The following is an 8,965-nucleotide window of genomic DNA, read 5'->3' as shown; positions in this document are numbered from 1 at the left end:
CCTCCTACTAAAACAAAAGATGGGGTATGCCCATCAGAAATGTCATCCTTCTCCATAACAATATCAGGCCGCACACTGCGATTTTGACAAGGGATAAATTGGAAAAAATGCACTGGGAAACTCTTGAACACCCTTAAATCAGACGGTCCAGATTTGTCCCCCTGTGACTATTTTTGTTTGCGCCCATAAAAATATCGCTTGAGGGGAACGGTGGAGAGTCGAGGAGTGCGTGTGCAATTGGTTGATGATTCGCCCTAAAACCTTTTAGGAATATTCAAGCTTCCAAAATCGTTGGCAAAAATGTGTAGTTCATGCGGGAGACTATACAGAGAAATGAAGGTATGAATTGTGTATATTATTAGTTAATACATTTTTAAAAATAATTACTGTTTGTATTTGGTTCACCCTTGTTGTTCTTTACATCAGGGGGCATAAGATATTTTTTTTTTTATGAACTTCAAAATGATCTGTCACAATCCTACCTTTTTCATTTGAGGTTGTGGTGGTCTCATGCTGAAAAAATTACTAAATGTTTTGTAAGAGATTATCACCAACTTTTAGTAAAGCAATTGTTATAGATTTGCAGAATTTGATACTCATTTTACTATTTGAGACTTTTTAAAAAAAAAAAGTGTGCATTGGTGATTGTCATGTTAAATATCAGTTCTAGGCATACTTTTTGGTACCATTAGATAATTTTTTGAATGGTGATAGATATGATTTTTTTCTGATCAGATAAATTATTTAGTATTATTACATAATATAATTATATTTGTTTTTTTTATTGTTTTTTTTCTAGTAACAGCATTATGAAGTTCAGGTGTATGTTTTGTTGACAAAAACAAAACATCCATTTTGTTTCTCCACTTGTCTACTATTACATTTTAATTGCTTTGCAAAGCATACAGTTCGCCCTTTTTAAGTTTACACAGTGGCTTTTGAATTGTATTTCCTATGGGTACCCAATATTTCCAAAAGATGGGTTGATTAAATGATGTGTGAGTTGTACACTTATATAAAAATTATCATTGTACATTATGGAATTTTAATTTAATAGTGATCTCATAACTTCTAGCGCTGTATTAAATGTTATATCTCTTCCAGCCACCCATTTTCTTCTGTAAACTTTAATATTCTAAGTATAATCTCCAGGAGCACAAAGTTTATTGATTTTTACACCATACTTAAGTTGTTTATTTGGAACAAACTGTTCAATGATCAGCCTTTCTTGAGGCATAATAGATTCTACTATGCAAACAGATTCCCCCAGGTGTAAATGCATGTTGACATGTTTTATTTACAATAGTAAGTAATTGACTAATTTTGTGTAACTGGTCGTTTTCATTTATATTTTCATTATCATTGAAATTAAATTTATTTAAATTAACTTTATTGTACAAACAGAATTCCATCAAAATTCTGTTAGCACTATATCTTATCCAATTAAAAAACCTCATAATTTATCAAAATATGAAATTGGTCTTAAAGACCAATACTCATTAATACCAAACGCAATATATACAGGAAATATCATTATCATTATCAACTTGACATTAAAATTTCCATTAAGGATAAAAAATACTAGAACATCCTATATTTATCAGTTTATTGTTATAAAATGAACTAATCGAAAGGTTTTTTGTTTATCAAAGTGATGCACATGTTGTTTAAAGTGTTAAGCATTATCAGTAGTTTGAGTGGTATTCACTAACATTATCATATAAAGGATACCAAGGTAATTCAATAATTAAACAGACAAATAGCTGTACAGTGATTATGGTTTATTAAATAAATACAATTTTTGCAACTACTCTGCAGTTGTCCCATCTTTTTACGAGTCATCTTATCCCCTCTGTGAATTGGGGATAAGAAAACAGTTTTGTACTTTTTTCTTTACCCTGTCGTTGTCATTGAACTTGATGTCATGCAAAGCTTCTTTCATTAGACCACAAATAAATATCCAAAGGGGCAAGGTCAGGGCTATAAAGAGTATGAGGTAGGAGCTCCCAACCCACTTTGCCAATAGTTTCCAGCATCAGTTGTGCCTCATGAGGTCGACAGTCATGAAGAAGCACGCCTTTCCTCTTCCATCCTGGACATTTCCTCTTCAATGCTTGACTTTGTTCTCAGTCATAGCTGAGAAGTACAGACTGTTGATAGTGCATTGCTCCTCCAAATAATCACAGAGAATCAGAGCACTCCAAAAGATGGTTTGCATGACCTTACCAGCCAATGGTTGTGTTTTGAATTTCTTATGGATAGACAATTCAGGGTGTTTCCACTGCATGGTCTGATGATTGGACTCCAGCTCAAAATGATGTATCCAAGTCTTATCACAGATTAAAACTCTGTCCAAAAATGTGTCACCTTCATTATTGAATTGATTTTTGAGTTCAGTGCAAATACATAATCTCTCGGCTTTGTGATGAACAGTAAACTCTCTGGGAACCCACCTTGTACAAGTCTTATAGCAGTTCAGATTGTTTTGAATGATGGAATGAGTTGTGCCAACACTTATTCGATATTTTTCAGCAATTTGTTCAACTGTAGGTAATTGGTCTTCTTGGATAAGTTAATCAATACGAGAATCTAACGCTGAGGTCTACACTATTATCAGACTTTTCCACTTATGTGTAAAAACTCACACGGTTCATATAACTACTGCCATATTGTTTGTTCATCTGAGAGAATATTTCTGACAGTTGTACACTTCCCAAAAGTAAAAATTGGATCACAGAATGCTGTTCTTCAAATGTTCGAGCAGACACAGCATTGTAACTAAGACTTTAGAGGTTATCTTTACATAAATATTAATTGAACAGCGTGTTGCACTGTTTGATTAATATTTACTAACACTCTTCGCAAGGTTGCCAACTAACACTTAGAAAAGTTTCAGTTGCCTATATTAAGTGTTTCCTTCACAAAAAATGTTTGTCTTTTTAATTATTGAATGACCCTCGTACATCAGAACTGGCAAGAAGTTATTCTATAATTCTGTGCATTTGCTCATATTAACATTTTCTGTTACAACTTAGCTATTTGAAGCCCAATTTGGAAAGTAATTATGTTTCTTTGTTTACAATGAATTTTAATTTAATGGACAATTACTTCCTAACAATCAGTAACTCTTGATGTATTCTTTGAGGGGAAAAAATTAAAATGGTTCCCATTTTAAAATTTGTAAATATAAAATTTCCATATTTATTTATCTTGTTGAAAATGTTAGTTTAAAATATGTACTGGTTATTATTAAAATAGCTCTTCTGTCCTGGAGGTATAGATCTCTATAAAAAAATAAATAAAATTACAGACTTCTTTTCATACTTTGGGTGTCTTAAACAACTTTAAAAAAAATTGGCTGGAATGATTTAAAATAAAAAATTCTTAATTCTTTACGTGCTTGATCCTTTATAAAATTTTTCATAATCTGCCCGTCAGTTTTTTACCTAACCTTTTTGATTCCTTTTCTATTAACAATAAATTAGCTAAACAGTACAAAATGAGAAGCAACTTTTGAAGCATTTAACTTGACTGCCTTGTTAACAGGAATTTTTTCCTCTCCTCAACTTCCTCTTCTTCCTCTATAACATCATTTTCTAATTCATTTCCTCCGTATAACTCTTCAATATATTCCACCCATCTATCGACTTTACCTTTCGTATTATATATTGGTGTACCATCTTTGTTTAACACATTATTAGATTTTAATTTATGTACCCCAAAATTTTCCCTAACTTTCCTGTATGCTCCGTCTATTTTACCAATGTTCATTTCTCTTTCCACTTCTGACACTTTTCTTTAATCCACTCTTCTTTCGCCAGTTTGCACTTCCTGTTTATAGCATTTCTTAATTGCCGATAGTTCCTTTTACTTTCTTCATCACTAGCATTCTTATATTTTCTACGTTCATCCATCAGCTGCAATATATCGTCTGAAACCCAAGGTTTTCTACCAGTTCTCTTTATTCCGCCTAAGTTTGCTTCTGCTGATTTAAGAATTTCCTTTTTAACATTCTCCCATTCTTCTTCTACATTTTCTACCTTATCTTTTTTACTCAGACCTCTTGCAATGTCCTCCTCAAAAATCTTCTTTACCTCCTCTTCATCAAGCTTCTCTAAATTCCACCGATTCATCTGATACCTTTTCTTCAGGTTTTTAAACTCCAATCTACATTTCATTATCACCAAATTATGGTCGCTATCAATGTCTGCTCCAGGGTAAGTTTTGCAGTCAACGAGTTGATTTCTAAATCTTTGCTTAACCATGATATAATCTATCTGATACCTTGCAGTATCGCCTGGCTTTTTCCAAGTGTATATTCTTCTATTATGATTTTTAAATTGGGTGTTGGCAGTTACTAAATTATACTTCGTGCAAAACTCTATAAGTCGGTCCCCTCTTTCATTCCTTTTGCCCAGCCCGTATTCACCCACTATATCTCCTTCCTTGCCTTTTCCAATGCTTGCATTCTAATCTCCAACTATTATTAAATTTTCATCTCCTTTTACGTGTTTAATTGCTTCATCAATCTCTTCGTATACACACTCTACCTCATCATCATCATCATGGGCGCTTGTAGGCATATAGACGTTAACAATCGTTGTCGGTTTAGGTTTTAATTTTATCCTTATTACAATGACTCTATCTCTATGCGTCTTGAAATCTCCACTCTCCTCCCTATCTTCTTGTTCATCACGAAACCTACTCCTGCCTGCCCATTATTTGACGCTGAGTTAATTACTTACTCTAAAATTACCTGCCCTAAAGTTTCTAAAAAAAAAAAAAAAAATAGAATGAGATATTATTTTTAATAATTAATTTATTAGAAAAAATTTCATTTTTTTCAATAAAAATACTAATGAGGAAGATACTTCTGAAAATTTGTTATGCCATGCAAAATGAGAATGAATTAATAATGTTAGAGTATCTTCACCTCATCTGATTGCTTAGATGAGTTCAATCATAACTAATCACATATGTAAACTATGGAATAAAATAAACATATATGAGTTTGAAGATGTTGAATGGTTGCACTTTGTGTGTTTATATGTGCTGTTGATTAATGCCAGTTATGGTACATATTCTTATACATTAAAGTATTCTTGTTATTTATTTTGGTTAAGGTACGGTGAAGGAATAATGTTTATATTCTGAAGTGAAATGTAAATTGGGGTGTAATTAGTTAAAGATTCTGAGAAATGTTTGACAATTTATTTTATCTCTTTTAACAGCAATACATTACCAACATTGTAATGGTGATTATTTTTATGGAATATGTCATCATGAGATTGGTTTATGGATTCATCTACTGATACTATGAGGATGAATCAAATTTAAACAGTAATTTTACTGTTCTACACAGCAAGCAGTTCCAAGCTTGATGGCGGAGTGGGGGGTTAATGTTCGGTGTGTGAGAGGGGGGGAACCAGCTTGGTTAGCTTCTCCACTCTGTTCTGTAAAGCCATAGTGATCAAGAGGTATGGTGGCTGTTACACAATGTATAATCATAAATATTTTAATTAATGAAGATAAATTTGTGGAAATTTTAACTCATTTATAGGTACAATTTGGGGACGCTACATTGTCCCAAAACTGAGTGTATACGTGGGTCAGACAATTTAAGGGTAGGCAAGAAAGTTTAGAAAACGAAATTCACGGTCAACAACTAAGGTTAAGTCTCACAGTTGACCACATCCATGCTGTTTGAGAGCTTATTGAAGGTGATTGCTAGTTCACTGTTGAAGAAATCGTGTCAGAAGTGGGTTCAGCTACGGGAGTGCTCAATCCATTATCACTGATCATGTTGGGTTTAGTAAAATTAGTGTTCATTGGGTTCTGAGGTTATTGGCCAAAAATTAAAAACAGATCAGGTTGGAGATCTGTGAGAGACTTCTGAATCAATTTCAGCAAGAAGGGGACGATTTTTTGAGGTGCATCATCACATGTGATGAAACATGGATCCATCATTACTCTCCAGAGTCAAAAATGGAGAGTAAGGAGTGGTGAAGGAAGGATGAGAGCTGCCCAGTGAAAGCCAAAACCACAGTTTGTCATCCAGAAAAGTTCTTGTAATGATTTTTTTATAACTCAAGGGGAGTTTTACTCACTGATTTTTTTCACCATCAGTGAACGGCGAATGCAGCTACTTTTTCCAGCTGCTGTAGTCAACAAAAGACAGGAGGGTATACCCATCATAAATGTCATTTTTTCTCCATGACAATGCCACACACTGCAATTTTGACAAGGGAAAAATACACTTGGAAACCCATAACCACCTTCCCTGCAGTCCAGATTTGTCTCTCTCTGATTATTTTTTGTTTGCACCGTTGAAAGAATTGCTTGGAGGGGAACAATTAAAAAACAATGAAGACGTCAAGGAGTGCCCACACAATTGGTTGACGACTCATCCTCAAACGTTTTATGAACAAATCATTGGCACGTCATGCAGGAGACTATATAGAGAAATGATGAAGGTATGAATTGTGTATATTATTAATCAATAAATTTATTAAAAAAAAAAAAATTACCATTTATATTTGATTCACCCTTGTATGTTTTAAATAGAAGACTTATAGAATACAGATATGGACACAGTGCACCAATTTCCTGAGCTTTTTATTTATTTTTTTTGTTGATTATAAGATTTTAATCCTATGGGGCCTGTATTCTACTCAATTTATAATATTAATGTATTTTTACTACTAATTTACAAAATTTGGTGGGTTATGTTTGCCATTTAACTTTATGTTTAGAGTTCAAAGCTAATAAGAAATGACGATGATGTAGATGTAAGCCTTGAAATGGCTTACATTGTATCATACAAATTGAAATTTGCAGTGTAACAAATTACTATAATCCAATGAGAAAAAAACTAATTATAAGGTTTTATTAAAACTGTTTATTTCTGATTTGACAAAAAATAATTACATTAATTATTATTATTATTATTAATTATATTTAGCTCTACACATAATCAGTACGAACAAATAATAGTACGAGGCAAAAAAATTCAGTATATTGTTTTAAATAATTAATTTGTTGTATTATTAATAAAAATAGTGATATAATAATGTTATATTTATATAATAAGGGCATTTTTATTCTTTAATTACAATTAACACTATTACAACAGAATAAATAAATAAATAAAATAAAACATACATGTAACATTCGGTGTACAACAGTATATATTTTTAACAATAATATTTTTTTCAACAATGTAATATATATTTATCGAGTAACAATGTAACATAGTATTATAATCTTATGTTTATTTACAAAGTATTTATGTATATATATATATATATATATATATATATTTATTAGTAGGTACATATATAATATGTATTATGTTACACTTTTAAGTGGTAATTGGATACTAATAAAATGTTTATTTTTTGGAGAAAAAATGTTTACTGACCACTTAGTAATATATAAAAATACAACATTAAGTTAGGTTAAAGGAAACATGAACATGTGTGATAATTTATGGTTATTGGCTTTTTCAGAATTCATCTCCATTTTTTTGCAGGTAAAGCAAACTTATCATTTGCAGTAAATTTTGTTTTCTGAAATTTAATATCGAAATGACTATTTATCAGATTTTTTTATTTTATTTACTATTATACTTTTGTTTTGGAATATTTACTAATTGATTGCCCTTGCTGTTTTTTTTATATATAAAACCCTATTTCTGTTTTTCATTGTTTGCAAGAAATAGAAACCCATTCACTGCTACTGATATGCAAAAATCATTTTTTTCATGTAATAATTACATGAAATAAATTTTTCATTTGATAATTTCATGTATAATTTCAAACTTCAGCATCGTGTTATGTCGTAGTTGTTTTATTAATTACTTTCATGTAACACATCAAATTAAATTCTACAGAATAAAGCAGCAGATTTCTCACCCTATTTTAAATATATGCTACATTATTCTGTTCTATATTAGTAAACTAAGATAGAGAGAGAGAGAGAAAGAGAGTTGAATATAATGGTGTGCGCTTCAAATGTTAGTGACTTTCATTACTCATATTTGTTCTGAGAAACCTGAAGTTGGTAAACACTAAATGAAAAATTTAATGGGAAAATATAGAAAATAATTTATTTAATTTGAAACTATTTCTGTTTATTGACCAAACTATTTTCTAAATTTTATTTAGTAAATATAATTTATTTTATAAATTTTATTTTATTTGACTAAATTTTGTTTTAATTATGAGATTTAAAATTCCTTTTTAAACAAAATAATTTTGAAAAATAGTTGCAGAAACTAATAATTACTTTATAAAAGGCTAGTTTATAAAGATTATAGGCAAGGAATTTTGTAAAAAAAAAGATAAATAAAAAGAAATTTTTTCAGTCGGCATGGAGTAAAATCAGTCTTATTTTTATTGGCAGTGAATGGTTTAAAACAAAGTGATTTTGTTGATAAATTTTTTTCTCCTGCAAAATCTCAACAATATGCTGTTTGAATAAAAGAAGATAGATCAGTTGGTTAAGAACTAGAAAATTAATTAATTTTAGAGAAAGTAGATGTAGCATTTAAATGAAAAAGATATTAGGAAAATGAAACTGAGGATATCAAGTTTGTTCGAATGAAAGATTACTTTTATTCTGAGAGAGAAGATGGTTAGCAATTCATAAGAAGGAAAAAACAAGAAGAGATGTGGTAAAAAAATTAATGATTTAATTTTTAAATAAAATAAGATTTCATAAGAAACTCTTGATGCTAAGATCAGAGTTTGATAGACATTTTTATGATGAGAGATGAAGTAGGGTTAAGTAGACTTTACAAATTAATACATATTTGGAATTTGTGAGATTGGAAGAGTGCCTCAGATTTCTAGTTTTAAGGAATCCGATTTACAGTCTATAATCGGTACCAGATTATTATTATTTTGTAGTTATTTAATATTTAATAAATTGTAGTGTGAGAAACATTTTTGGGTAGAATTTTATT

This window comes from Lycorma delicatula, chromosome 10 (assembly GCF_047948215.1).
Source record: "Lycorma delicatula isolate Av1 chromosome 10, ASM4794821v1, whole genome shotgun sequence".
Taxonomy (NCBI): domain Eukaryota; kingdom Metazoa; phylum Arthropoda; class Insecta; order Hemiptera; family Fulgoridae; genus Lycorma; species Lycorma delicatula.
The sequence above is the reverse complement of the archived record's forward strand: the minus strand, read 5'-3'. Positions refer to the sequence as shown.